This window comes from Rhagoletis pomonella, unplaced genomic scaffold (genome assembly GCF_013731165.1).
Source record: "Rhagoletis pomonella isolate Grant_MI unplaced genomic scaffold, Rhpom_1.0 Rhpom_scaffold_00006, whole genome shotgun sequence".
NCBI lineage: Eukaryota > Metazoa > Arthropoda > Insecta > Diptera > Tephritidae > Rhagoletis > Rhagoletis pomonella.
In genome coordinates, this window is record NW_023458560.1 from 45,142,351 (window position 1) to 45,158,758 (window position 16,408).

Genomic DNA, 16,408 nt, shown 5'->3' on the forward strand with positions numbered 1-16,408 from the left:
GCAAAAACCGAAATAACAAGTGCATTGCAGTCTGCTGGGTTCCCCTTGAGGAAATGGACGTCCAATTGCAATGAAATATTAAAGGGAATACCAAAATCCCATCTACTGAAAGAAGACTTCTTGGACTTTGAAGACACTAGCACAGTCAAAGCTTTGGGTATCAGGTGGAATGCCCACTCTGACAATTTTTACTTTACAGCCAAGCCAATAGAGGAACAGGTTAGCTATACTAAAAGGCAATTTCTATCGGCTATTGCCAAATTATTCGACCCTCTAGGATGGCTTGCACCAGTGGTAATTACTGCGAAAATTTTAATGCAGAATATCTGGTTGGAAGGAACAGGGTGGGACGAAATCGTGTCACCTACGACTCTAGACCGCTGGAAAAATTTTAGGGAAAGCTACGACAGTATCGAAAGAATTCGTATTCCACGTTGGGTACACTTTTCCCCTGTGGCCGAGATCGAAATTCACGGATTTTGCGACGCCTCAGAGAAGGCTTACGCAGCATCTATTTACTTGCGTGTCGAAATAAGCAGCAAAGTGTTCATCAACCTGCTACTATCAAAAACTAGGGTAGCACCAGTTAAAACAATTTCTACCACGCCTAGAACTCTGTGGAGCGGTCCTGTTGGCAGAAACCCTGGAATCGATTTCGGATAATCTGAACTTAGCCCATCGTACAACTCAGATGTGGACGGATTCCACCATCGTGCTTGCCTGGATACGCAAGCCTCCATGCTCATGGTCGACATTTGTAGCCCATCGAGTGACCAAAATAATTGAGAAGGTGGGAGGAGAAAACTTGGGTCATGTGGACTCAACGTCAAACCCCTCAGATTTAGCCAGCAGAGGACTTACGGCGCAAGAATTAATAAACAATTCCCTGTGGTGGGAGGCCCTTCTTGGCTTCAAGAAGACCACTCAAAATGGCCCACTCAAGGAAAGGACTATAACACAACCGTTGAAGAAAAAAGTGTACAAGTTCATATAACAACAATGGATAGTAAGACTGATATTCTTGATAGGTTTTCTGAATTTCCAAGAGCTTTGAGAGTGCTATCATACGTAATGAGATTCTCCCAAAGAACCCGTCCAAATACCAAAGCTTCATTTCAAGCGAAATCTTGTTTAATTTCAGCTGATGAAATTAGAGCAACGACCCAACGCTTAGTACTAGTTTGCCAGAAGCAGCATTATGGTGAGGAATATTCAGCATTAGTATCAGGAAAATCAGTAGGTTCTAAAAGTGAAGTATTGCCCCTTACCCCATTCATCGACAAAGACGGTATAATGAGAACAGGTGGACGGCTGGGAGCATCTTGTGATCTCGCCTACAACGAGCGTCACCCAATCATCCTGCCTTATAATTGCACCTTGTCCCGTCTCATAGTTCAGTTTATTCACAAAGTTTCCCTGCATGGTGAGAATCAGCTCATGCTGCGCTTGATCCGAACACAGTACTGGATACCTAGGGTCAAAAACTTGATTAGGTCCACAATTCATAACTGTAAGGCTTGCACGATTTATCGCATACGCGCGCAAACTCAGTTAATGGGAATTCTTCCCAAGGAAAGAACGACATTTTCGCGAGCGTTTACAAATGCGGGAGTCGACTTCGCAGGGCCATTTGACATTAAAAGTTATAGCGGCCGAGGTTATCGCATGTCAAAGGGATATGTCTGCCTATTTGTATGCTTCGCAACAAAGGCAATCCATTTGGAAGCCACTTCGGACTTGAGCACTCAGTCGTTTTTAGCAGCATTTGCCAGGTTCATCGCACGACGAGGCTGTCCAAAAAATATCTATTCCGACAATGGCACCAATTTTGTGGGAGCTTCTAGAGCTCTGAGAGCCGAAACAAAAGCCTTTTTAAAAGACGCCCGCGATAAAACTTTGGCGAAATACGCTCACCAAATGCTTTCGTGGCACTTCATTCCCGCCTCAGCTCCCCACATGGGCGGACTGTGGGAAGCGGAAGTTAAAAGTTTTAAAAGCCACTTTACGAAAATTGCTTCCAACCACAAATACACGTTTGGGGAATTTACAACCCTATTATGCAGAGTTGAATCCTGTCTCAACTCTCGACCCCTGAGTCCCTCATCAAATCAACCAGGAGACCTGGAGCCACTGACTCCAGGCCACTTCTTAATCGGTGGACACATACTAGCTCCACCAGAAATAGACGCTGATGAAAATCGTGCCTCGATTGTAAATCGATGGCAGAGGCTCAAGGCTCTACACCACACCAAATGGAGATATCCGCAAGCCAATATGAAAATTGGAGACCTCGTGATCATCAAAGAAGATAACCTGCCCGCAAACGAATGGAGACTTGGAAGGGTAGTTAACGTCCATCTAGGTGCAGACAATAGGGCAAGAGTAGTGGACCTCATGACTGAAAGAGGACAGGTTACTAGACCTGTAGTCAAGCTGGTTCTACTACCCCCCTGTGATCAACAACACAGCGAATCACAACCAAGTAACGACTCCATTTCATAAAAGCCTAACTTATTCCACAACCACAATTCGCAACATAATACAGTCCACTTTATCATACGAATACAAATCATTACTGCAAGATACTCAACAAACTATGAATCGTTTTCGTTTTGTTGATGCGCAAAAATAACTTATCAAAATAATTTCGTTTCTTTTCGTTAAAAACAAGAATAGAATTATTTTTATAATTACCTAAATGATAAAAAACTGAATTGTTTCAACAGAAATGATTGGTTTATTTTGGTAAACGCTAGAATTAACGTTACAATGCATACGTGCTTTTGATATGTATACACATACACACGTACCCCAGGAAATCATTATAAACGAATGGAGTTTGCGCGAACATAATATACTACGTCCACCAAATTCAAAAAATATTCAAGATTCCTTTAATTTTATTTAAAGTATATCTTATTAGAAGCTTTCGGGTAAAAAGGTTGGGAGGAGCGGTAAGTTGCCTACATGTTTTTATTCCTCCTAACCTTGCGAAATTAATACAATTGTGTCGCAATCTATATATCGAAGAATTGCCTACATAATATGTATATGGGCTGCATGAATTCATTCAAACTTCTAGCCAAACAGAGTACAGTACATTTGAATATTTTACTTCACTTACAAAACACTCAGCGTTTGGAATTTTGTAAGTTATGAATATACATTTTGTTTTAAATTGTCTACCTTTAAATGGAAGAATGTGACTGAATGAATGGAAAACATTTAAATCATTCAAACTCATTTCGGCACACAAGTTTTCTCGTATGTAATAGGAGCGCAGCAATACATACATACATACATATGTATGTTTGTACATATGTACGAAGAAAAAATATTTCTGGATATTCATACAAAAAGTTGACATTTATATCAATTCAATTTATTTTCACTTTGTCGACACATATATCTGAACAGCTGTTCACTCAGATTTAAAAAAAAATAAATAAAAATTTTAAGCTAAAATTATTCATCCGTTTTGTGTATGAATAATTCATACGCCGTTTGAATGCATTCATGCAGCGCTCTCCTACATATCACCGCAAGGGACGTTTATGGACTTTCGTCATTACACCCGATTTACATGATTCAGGTACTTTGTGTTTTCTATTTGCCTTTACACGTTTCAATTCTGTTGAATTCAAGTTTGGTTCGTTAAATGGGAAGCAACGAAAATGCCAAAAGCAAAGCAAGAAAGTTTAAACGACTCCCTTTTGTTCTCACCCCCTCTCTTCCACATGCGAGCAGAATGGAATTCAATACTTGAACTGTGTAAAAGCAGTCTAATAATAAAGAAGGTTATAGTACTCACAATATTCCGGGAAAAATTACCAGACAAATTACAAACGGTGTTGGCAAAGAATTCGCTTTCCTTGGCGTTGTTCATAACCCTCGTGGTTGCAGAAATTAAATCCTTTTGATTCGATGTAAACTGTTTTAAATCCAACTCATAACCATGGAGTAATGATGAATAAACACGCGCATGTATGTCATAATATGTGCGATACAGATCCTGCAAGACTTCAAATTCGCACAATCGATACAAAAGTTTTGGCCAAATGCATGATTTGTTGTGCGCTATTTTGAAAACACTTTTTAGCTAAATCCAGCATCATCTGAAATGGAAGCGAAAAGATATTAGCAAGATAATAGGGTTTACATAAAAGATTCATATTATATTAATTCATATTTCACGATACTTCAATGGTTGTCTTTTTCCGTTGTTGTGAAAAAGTAGTTTGGAGTATACTTCAATTTCTTGGCAGGGTTCGTTAATAAGGACCGTAACGTAATCGGCTTTTCCACCACTTCCTTATAATCACTTTGTTGGCCGCAAGACGCCGTAGAAGTGCTGCTGGTATAGCTCCATTCTGCAGTTTTGTAAGTCTGCCCTGTGAAGTTCCCAAGAGCCACGCACTTCCATTCAGCATACTATAATTCCTCATTCATCCTTCAGGCAAACTCTATTACGAGTTGTAAATATGCCGTACTTGGATGAATGAGGGTTTTGGGTGGAATATCTCCAAAGAAAGCTAAAAGTAGAAGGTAAAAAAAATATCACATTAAAATACTATGAGAAAAATACGCAACTTACCGCATCGTAATCACTCGTGCCATTCAGGAAATTGTGATATGTGCTGCAATTGCCATCAATGAAAGTGTCATTTTTAAAAAATAGTGATGTGCAGAGTTTCCCCAATACTCGGTACCCAAAGTTTCGGTATTGGTAACCGATACCGATTCAATGCAATATACCTTAGTAGTAATATAAGTACACTTAAATCACCTGTTGCACAACTTCGGATCCATTTTGTTTTTTTTTTAAGAATAATAAAGGTTCACATAAAAATGAAGCGTTCTCTGAAATTTCGACAACGAATGACTTTCAGTTATTTAATTTTTGTTCTGTACTCCCTGAAGGCGCTGTGGACTCAGTACTCACAAAGAATTCCGTACATAGCCCCTTCCGTACATAGCCCCTTAATAAAAAAAAAAAAAATTAATAATAATATAGATATATATATATATATATATATATATATGTATACATATTCATTTATTTATTCCAATTGGAATTTGTAAGACATCGCCTCAAAGTTCGCTAGTGAGCTTTATCTCTAAAAATTTCTTCAGGGCTCGGACTCCCCTACGATCGGTAAACTGAAAATCTACTACGCAACTCGATACCGGCGAACTACTTAGATTTGTTCGGGACAAAGCAAAGCGTATTAAATGTGCTTTTCTTTTTTAATAAAATCATGAGTTATTAAATTTTGAAGGGCCCGCCAACTTAGCATTAAGTTGTGATACCCCCAAGCACATATATATAAGCATCTGTGTACGAAAATAAACTATAATGCAAGTTACTATTTCATTTCGTTTATTTCTTCAAGAGTTCGGTGCAATACGAAAACGAAACATGCCGGCCCTTTTTTGTTAATTTAAGTTAACTTAACTTTTTATTAAAAATATAAAAGTATATTTAAACACACATAAGTAAACGTGAATCTCTGTGCTGCTGATTGAAAAGCTCACGTAGCAAAGGTAGTGTATCTACTTCACTGCCAGTGCTTAGATATATGCTAACATCTTGCGCTTGACGAAAGGTCTCAGAGGCGATCACCTTTTCGATTGTCGAGCTATTGACTCGGCGCTTATAGATGGTATGACCTCGGTCTTCATGCGTTGCCGCAAAACTGTCTCCAATGGGTTCCGAACGGTTGTGGCCATTTTTCTTAGATTATGATTGTTAAATAAAATACAGCCTATATTAAGCACGCTCCGCGCCTTGCTGTGATCGAACCGGCACTGTATATTGTGCTTTTACTGCACCAAAACTTTAAATTTTTTGCATGAATTGCCCTCTTTGCCATGCCTTATCAACAATTATCTGCTCCAACTAGTGCCGCATTAGTTATCTGCTGCTTGAGCATGGAATTAAAATCAAGCATCCACTTGGGTGCCAGGGGGTATCAATGACACTGGGGCAATCTGCAGCAGTTTTGTTGTTTTTGTGAGAGCCAGTGTTTGTCGTCTAAATGTTTATCATGTGATTAGTTTGCATTGCCGATTTGCTCCGGACCTATAATTTATTGTTTTACAAGGCTCATCAACAAATACTATGCATGTTTTTAGTTACCTTAAATCAAGTTGTCAGGCGTTCCAGCCCACTTGCTATCTGCGATTTTTTTGGTTGCCCTTACCTACTTATCTTTGTTTTGGGTGGCAGGCCGTGTAATTACACAAATTAACAAAATGACAACTCACCGATGCGAGCAGAGAAATCAAAGTCGATAACCGTGTGTCGATGCATAAACATAAGGTGCCCCACACACTTTATGCAAAACTCACGCAATATTATGCACACTATACACTATCACAAGACAGTGATATATGAGACCACCCGTACCATAAAATATACGAAATTTACAATAGCCACATATAATTAAGTTTTTTTGCTACTCGCCACCCAACTAGAATATACATATATATACAAGTACGTATATCTATATAGCCAAATATACACAAAAGGGAAAAAATAATGATTTCAGACATCAACGATGACTCGCTTCACCTCGATGAGAAAGAAGGCCGAGCAACAATCAAACCGCTTTGCTCTAGCGTGCCGTTTATGCCAAGGTATGCATCCGATACGGCTCTGCCCATCATTCCGCGGTAAAACTCCCGAAGAGAGACTGAGGGAGGCACTGATTGGTCGCTTCTGCGGAAACTGCCTGTCCATGATTCATCGGTCTGACGAGTGCACGAGAGAAGAAAGATGTCGTCGGTGCCGCGAAAAACACCACACAACGCTGCACATGGATGACGAATCCGAACCCCTTCAGCCGATTGATACACGCCCATGGAGCGAGCAAGTTGCTAGTGAGGACGAGTCCGAACGCGCGTTATCTATCAACGCGTCCGACCACGCACATGAAACCAGGCCGCTCCGCCTAGAAGATGAACCAGCAGAATCCACACCGGAATCTGGGACTCCCCTCCCGACTATAACCAGGGGATCGGAAACTCGGCCTTTCCGACCCCTGTTAGAGCACGAACGACGCCGAGAACGTGGATCGGAAACACGGCCTTTCCGACCGCGGTCAACAGCCCGGCAGAACCGTAGAGCGGAAACTAGGCCTTTCCGCCTGCGGCAAAAGCGAGAGGAGTCAAACAGGCCCAATCGCGATCAGGGTAGACTGGACACGAGGCCTCGCCAGCTTGCACGCGAAACCCAACGACAAGAAACTTGCACTTTCTTATACTACAATTGAATGGGCAACAAAACTGTATACCCGAAAATTTTCTAAATATTCTAATTAAAAATTTTGAATTTTTGATGTGAATTTTTTGAAGTTTGATTAATTTTATTGCAATTTGTGCAAGCTTTTAAAGTTTTATTATTATGGTTTCTGTTATAGATTGAATTATATTTTAAAGGAAAACTATAAAAAAAATTAAAAGTAATTGCAAACAATATCATTTTGAATTTCGTTGCTAATTGGTTGATCGCATCTGTACATACAAAAATTTAAAATTTTGTATATAATTTAGAAAAATTCATAAAAATCTAAGTTTTTAATAACATTTTTTAGGAAAATGTCTCGTATTCAGTTTAAAAGCCTCTTTAATTTTAGTACTATAAAGCGCAAGTTTGAAGTGGTTGAGCATTTTTTCCATATAGAAAGCAAGGAAAAACCTACACAAGACCGTTGGCAAAAAAATACCTGAAATTTGTGTAAAAATTTTGAAATTTTATGAATTTTTCTAACTGTTGTATGAAGTTTAAAACTTTTGTTTATATAGTTTTTTGTTATTTTTTTATTAATCACAAACTAAGGCTGTTTTTTAAGTGGTGGTCACGTTTGCCTTGCCGCAAGTGTATGAATGATATGTTTGTTGGTCTAGCAAACTTACTAAACTTAACCTATTCCACTGCAAAAGTAAAAGGAAGCTGTAAAGTAAAGTTTATTTGTGTTTTTGAAAGTAAAACGTTAAAGTAAGATAATTAGATAGATAGGTATTAAGATAGCGCTGTCCAACACTGGTTACTCAACACGAACAAACGCCATATATTAGGAAAGATAATGTCTCCCAGACCTACTTTGCCGAAGAGAGGGTTAAAGTGCAATCAGTTTGTCGAAAATATTATGAATAAAATAACTTAAACAATAATTTCTGGCCTCAGACTACTGCGTTAAAATTTGGCGAGTAATTTTTGTTTTGCGGAACATTTTAATCCTCTATCTCTAACCCAAAAAGCCTTTAGGGACTTATTTAAAGGGGTTCCATGTTATATGATTAAAAGTGACAGATAGAGTTGCAATCTCTACAAAAATGTTAAGCAGACAATTTTTATTATATAGAAAGTGTTACTAAAAATGAAAAAGTTATCCGACTAAACTTTGTAAAAGATTTATAAAAATTCGCCTAATTCCAAAAAATACTCATTAAAATTTCACAATTTCTATTAAGAATGTCTAGAAAAAAATTGTGTTTGCAGTTTTGCAGCCCATTTTCGAATAATATAGTGCAAGTTTCAAATGGCTAAGAATTCGCGTTGACTTTGACCTTGATTTCTTTTGCTGGCAGTGTTGCTCATACTTGTATGGAAGAAAATGCGCAACAACATCGGCAAAAAATTTCCAAAAATCAACGGTAAGGCCTAGCTACTTAAAACTTTATTATTATACTAGAATTGAATGAGCTATAAAACTTCATTCCAAGATGTTTCTTTCTCGAATTTTGCTAATTCAAAAACGTCCTATCTCAACTGAAAATATATTGAGATATGTTCCTTTTTAAACCAAATTGTGAAATAGAGCATTGTTCAATCAAATTCCGAGGCGTTCTTCAAACAAATTCTGAAATAGGTCATTCTTGAAAAATTTTCTCAGATCGCGCGTTTTCGAACCGGCTGCCGAGATAGGTCGATCTTCCACTCAGCCATCGATATATACATAATTTTGTTAACGTAAAAATTTCTTTGTGATTTTTTTTACCTTTTCATTTACATATACATAGATAGATATGAGCATATATGTACTTTAGGGTACATGACTTTCCATAAAAAAATCGGTAGTGTCTGTCCATTGGAATTATACCTATAATTTATCACATTTTACGACTTCCGCCAAAACACTTCGGGAAAAAAAATAATATATATATATATATATATATATATAAATACTATTTATATGCTCATATCTTACATTTCGATGATAAATACACATATGTACAACTTACCTGCATTGTTGGTCTAATGATTAACAAAGCTATCCATAGTCTTAGAAAACCGACTAGCGGTCCAAATGCCACCTACAGATATGCATAATCGCCGCCCGAACGCGTGATCTTCGTACCCAATTCAGCATAGCAAAGCGCACCGATCGTCGAGAGTATGCCGCAGGCAGCCCAAATAACCAAAGACGAACCCACGGATCTGTCAAATAGAAGCAAAAAATCAGAAATAGCTACAAAAGCAAAAGCAACAATTTAAAAATGTTGAACACACAATTATTGCGGCTAGACGACCAATGCAAAATAAATGATACGTATACGCACAGGTATTCCCCGAAATGTTTGATTTTAGTTGCAAAGAATTAATTAAAAGTGTGCTGCACTTGCATAACTTACTAACTGCATATATGTACATAGCTGTAAATTACAGGCTTTTTTGATGTATGTATGTATGTAAATATGTAATTGGTATGTATGTATGTTTGTGTGATTGCGAATGAGTTGTTTGAAGCTTTATGTTTGCGCCGTTTTTTTGTTTGGAAATAACAAACTTGTTTGAATATCTACCCAACTGCATACAAGAATTTTAATTGCTAGTAATTTAATTTTGCAATCGTTTTTCGGAAATTCTGCCTGTTTTAGAGGGTTTAAAGACCTTTAAATTGAAAATGATTGAATAATAATTTAATTTAAGTATGCAAACTTCAAGTCTCAGATTCTCATTTATTATCAATTAAATCTTTGGAAATTTCCTGCGTATGTATGTACATTTATGTATAGTTATTTACTGTAAACCTTATGTACTATAATAACCATAAATTGAGTAAGTTTTTTTTTTATTTAGTAAATTCGTCGTATTGTTGAATTGCCGCTGAGAAAGGGAAGATAAATTTTTCTTTACAAAATTGATTAAATAAGTGCTTCGATATTTTTATACACATATACAAATGTAAATACATATGTACATTAGCGTGGTCCAAAAAAAAATTTTCCAAGATAGGGTTTGGGGCACCTTCCAAAATTTTTCCTCTTGCCGAAATAGGTGCTGGTACCAAACCTTACGTTTCTAAGTATAAATTTAGAGGATGCTATTTTACTCTAGAAGTATCGCGTACATATATTATTTAATCACACAATTGGATCTAGGAACATTTCAAATTTAAGTTATCTAAAAAAATATCACCAGCATCAGTTGTCATGGCAACAGTACGTTTTTATAAAAATCACCAATATGTTTGCCAGTTTCACAGTGATCCAGTAGCGCATTTCAAGGTCATTGAACACCCTCTATTGGTTACAGTAGAAAGCTAAAAGTTGGTATAGATAATACAAATATTAAAAAGAAAAAACTAAGGGGGTGCCCCGGTTTCTAGGATGAAATTTTTTTCCCCATACAAAAATTGGACCAGTTTAATGTACATACATATGTACATACCTACATAATAACAATTGAGTCAATTAATGAAATTTCAAACGAGCGTTGATTCATAGCCCATTTATAAGATTATGAAAGTACACGTGAGGGCTATGTAATTTTCACACACTTTTTGCTATAAAAAATAAAACCCAATTGTGCAGTAATTTGTATTCTTGGGCCAACTATTGAAGGGAATAGGACTGAAATCAGCTAAATCCTTGGCATAGTTGAAGAATATTATATGTACATATGTATAATACATATGTAAATACATACATACAAATGCTGGTTAATATGCGTAAATTTTGTTATTGGGCATATTTTTCCGATATTTTATTTTTTCTCCGGATATCCGGTTAATATCCGTTATATTTGTTATCCGGATATCGATTAATATCCATTAAATTTGCTATCCGTATATCCGGATATTACCGTTCTAATTGATATCCGGATAATTATTATTAAATTTGTTTTATTTTCTGAATATCCATTAATTTTGCTAACCGGTTAGTATCAGCTCATTTATCATTTATTTAATCAGATATTCGGATAATACGGACATTCAAAAAAGCTGGATAGAACTCCAAGCCCTAGTTGAAAGCCAATTCCACTATTTACACACTAGCCACTGGCGCTAAACACACTTGCACTTGCAAATTCTTAGAAACATTCAGTTTTTTATCGCTTGGATCTCACAATGTATCTTTAGGTTGAATTCTAGCGGATTCTTCCCTACCAGCTTCCAATTAAGGAGATTTCGGAGTGGTGTAATATCTGGAAAGGAAGCTATTTTAAAACGTGCATAGGGTCACTCAGTTTAGCGGAGATCTTAGCAAACGTGTTTACTATAGGAACCTTCACTGTTGTTGCTTTCACGTACACATTTTTCGTTGAGCTCGCAGGAATGAACTAAAAAACCATGGACATTTGTATGAAACACATCATTTAAGGTGCGCTCTAAGTAAGATAAAGCTAATCCTTTGATATCAGCTGGCAGAATGAAGTCACATGCCGAATGAAAAGGGTAGACAGGATGTCCTTGAGGAGATTATTTCAAAGTAGCCGAATCAGGGTATATCGAGGGCTTCGGCTCTTTTCTACCATCGGCTTTTTGGTCCTCGGTGTTGAATTGCAGGATAGATAGACAGATATTCAGTTGATGAATGCACTGCGACCAGGAGATCTATTGTGCCCTTGGATAGAAGTTGGCTTGGATCAGTGTTGCCAGTTTGCGGCGCAGGTATCAATATCGGCGTTTCAACTTTCTCTGAACTACAACCAAGGGGGTTTTTCCCTATTTCAAACTTTTTCAATAATATGCTGAGTTAGAGTTAATGAAGTAATTGAACCAAGTTTGGTAGGAATCTATAAAGTAGTTACCGAGATACACCTTGTAGTCATAGAGTGGGCGGTGCAACGCCCATTATCCAGTGCATAAGAATCTAATTTTGTGCTAAGTGGTTATTGTAATTATCGATTTTGAGTCAATTAGCTTCAGTAGTTAGGGATTTATCGCAATTTTCGTATTTCTGTAAATTTCCGTTATATGGGAGATTGGCGTGGTTATTGCCCGATTTCAAAGATTTTCAACAGATTTCTTAGCTAGGTCTTAGGCAAGGCTCGTACCGAGTTTGGGAAGGATTGGTGAAGCGGCTACTGAGATACAGCATTTCATCTTTAGTGGGCGGGGTCACGCCCATTTTCCAAAAATTTCATAATAATACTATATTTTTTATCAAAATTCGACTTCACATTCTAATTTTCAACGATTTGCTTCCAATGTTTACTGAAATATCGCAGTTTTTGCAGAGGGCGTGGTCACATTCCGATTTAGCCCATTTTCAATACCAACCTACCTTGGGTAAAGGGAAACCTACGTACCGAATTTCGTTGAGATATCTCAATTTTTGCTCGAGTTATCGTGTACACGGACGGACGGACAGATGGACAGTCGGACGGACAGACAGACAGACATTGCTTAATCGACTTCTCTTTTCATTCTTAGCATTTATGTATACATTTGTCTATATCTATCTCGATTCGTTTTGTCTGTTACAAACGACCGTTATGTGAACAAAGTTAATACATATACCCTTGTGCACAAGTGCGCTCGGGTATAAAAAGGTGCTCTCTGTGGTAAATTAACGCCGTTCATGTGATCCCTATCAGCGGAATTTCATTCACTCACTCATGAGTTGTAATAGCAAGTTTATGAGTTATACAAAAAGTAATTTGGGAAAAATAAGATGTTGAAGTTAGAAACGTGTGGGAACTCGTGAAATTGTGTATTCTTCTAAACCTATTTTCGCAATATGGAAAACAGCTAATTGATTTTAGACCCAAGGATTCTTCGGCAAAGCTGCTTAGAATTATAAGTGGAATTCTCTTATGCTGTACGCGCATAGTAAAAAAATTGGCCCGCCCTAATGTATATAAATCCTATGTATAATGCATATTTATGTACATACTTGTGTTATTCATCCGAAAGTATTTTATGTATAACAGATACATACAGCGCGGGATTGTTATAACTTTAGTATAAAACGGGATTTACGTTGTATTTAGACGGGATTTTATTAACCCAGATACTGGCAACACTGGCTTGGATGCCGCCGATGTTCCCTTCCATATCTTTAGCTCTGGTAGAATGCATGGCCGCTTGAGATACTTGCACATTCTATCTCCGATATCGGGTATCCAACTCTCGATAGCTCTATCATCATTTAACTTCCTCTCCCCAAGGACTATAGACCTGCTCAATCTAGAAGGAATCAGAATGAGCTTAGAATATGTTTGAATGATCTTTGTCGCTTTTGCGATTCGACCCAGGACATTATGAGCAAATTATCTCTATCTCCCTCTTCTTAACAGTAGTATAAATATGCCGGTTCTGGCCTTGTGCAGGCAGCGCTGCTAGCAGCGGCATATGGTTTGCTGCTTGCACATGTGCAAAACCGCTATACGGTTTGCTGGTGCTCTGCCGAAAGCTTTGCTGCTCCGCCGCAAGATGTCGCCGATAATCCAAGTTCAGAACCCAGATAAAAGCCGCAAGATGTCGCTGGTGAAATCTGATTCCGGAACCGGAACTGATCACAGGGTGTTGCGCTGATGGAAATCCGAGAAATCCGATACCATTCAGAACCGGAAACGATCACAGGGTGTACCGCTGATGGAAATCTAAGAAATCCGATACCAGGTGGTTTATATGTCGAAAATTAGTAAAGTGTGTTGGTATGCAGTCAGAAATATATACAAACGTACATACGTATATATGTATATACATATATAGATGTTCCACCCCTAGAAAAGTGTGTTAGTAATGTGCACATAGTTGATTGCTAAGTATTTAATATATATGTGTATATGAATGGAAAGGCCTGTTGATGTTGATGATGAGAACAAATAAAATTTAATTTGAAATAAAAGAAAGTTTTATAATTACTTATTTATTTATTATTAGATATTTAATGAAGACATAAATTTTCTTAATATTATTACATTTTTTTCAGCACATATCATAGAATTTTTATGGTATTTACAAGTATTTATATTTGAATTTTTAATATATAAATTCTTTAAGTTTGGACAATTTAAATCAACTAAATTATATAAAATAATATCGTATCCGAATAAACGTTGAATCCATCTGATTTTCTCCAATCCTTTAGCATAGAATATATAATTTTTTCTTTTCATTAATGAATGGATATATTCAATAACAGTCATTAAAGTCGAATCACCCTCTTCCCATTTTATTCCATGATGATTATGATATAACCAGTTGTTAGTTGTTTTATCCCGTATCGTTAACTTGGATTCTTCAAAAGGAGGTTGAATAAGAAACGTTGTTACATGTGAATCATATGTTGATATGCTGACTTCTTTAGCAATAAATTTCTTATTAAAATAGACTCCCTGAACGTCTATAACCAACGTATATTTCTCTGACATTATATAGCTTGAGCTTTTTTTAAATTAGTTTAAAAATTAGTCTTATGAATTTCTATATAAGTTTATATTATTTTTTTAGAGTCTAATCAAATCCTATTTAAATAATTATGAACATAAGTATGTATTAGAACCACCAATTTTATTAACTAATCGATCACACTCCGCTGAGTAATGAAAACCAAATATCAAATAAATCTTTTTATATATTACATTTGTATTATTTTTATATGTCATATGAATACGGTTATTCCATATTATAGTATTAAAAGTTAAGAAATTTCCATATCCATATCATGTTTATAACTTTTAATATCAATTAATGTGACATCTGAGCGTAGTGTGGTATCATCTCCAGTAACAATTTCAATTTCACCGTTACTTAGAATTTTCTCGAATGCAACCTGGCGATACTCAAAACAAGAAATATTCAGTTTACGTTGAAGGAAATCACTATCATATGTACAGCGAATTCGTAGCATAATATTATCTTCATATTGAAGCTGAAAATGTCTATAAAAGGGTTGTGAGCTCTCAATTATTCCCGAAATATTTTTCTCTTTTTGTATTAGATCTTGCCTAAATGCTTCTATGGCTTCCTGTGTTGTGAAATACTTTTTCGGATTAGATGTAGGCGCTTCTGATGTCGTTTCAGGAATAGATGTTTTATTTACGTCTTCTTTTAGTCCATTTTGATCACTTTGAGGCCATTTCATTAGTTTAAAGTTCAGTTTTATTTTTATAGTATCATTATTAGGTAGTTTTAGAGAAAACTCTGTATTTTCAAATTCATTTTGACACAAATCAATAGGTATTGTAGATGAGAATACTTGGATAAAACAAATAAATGTTAATAATATAACAAAATTATATTTCATTTTAAGTTTTTATTATGAAAATCAAGATATGTTCCTTAGGTCGCGGTTGAGATATAAATGAGATAGATAATTAGAATATATTAATTTATATATATATATACTTTATATATTACACCTATATCTCTTTACTTTTATCATTTAAATTATTTTTTTTATCGTTAGTGTTATCATCGATAGTATTATCTTTAACTAAATTTTGAACATCCTTTTTAATGAGTTTCCGCTTATTTGATGAAATTATATCTTCTTCAGCATACCGCTTAGCTAACACATCAATTTCACTAAAAATGCATGTCGGTTTAAAACTATTTAAGTTTACATCTTTTTGATCACCTTCATAAACTATACCAACTATTACAATCATACCACCAACAGTTTCTATTTTAACATGTTGGTTATGAGAAAAGTGAAATGATGGAAGATTTAACGGTATTTGTTGAGATCTAGCCAAACATAAAATTTGCGATCTAAACCCTCCTTCAGCAGTAAAAAATACCTCTAAGGTTTTATCTGTTGCTATACCGGTAACAATATTAAAACTTTTCCATTGAGCATGGCAAGTACAATACCTATTATTGGGTTTCACGGTTTGACACCAATACATATTGTTTTATCTTTATTTAGTATTAATATATATGTATATATATATATATATATATATATATATAAAAGAATCATATCCGTTTTCATTATATTTAAAAAAAATTTAATTTTTAATTTTAAAAATTTTACGTTAATTATAGGAATAACCTTGACTTCATCATTGCCTAATATATTAATAATAAACTGATGATAAGGAACATATATATATATTTTAGTAATCTATTTATATTTCACAATATGATTCAATCAAAAAAAATGTGAAAAAAATAACCTTGAATTCAATGTTGTTAACAAAAAAAATATATTAATTTTTTTATTACCC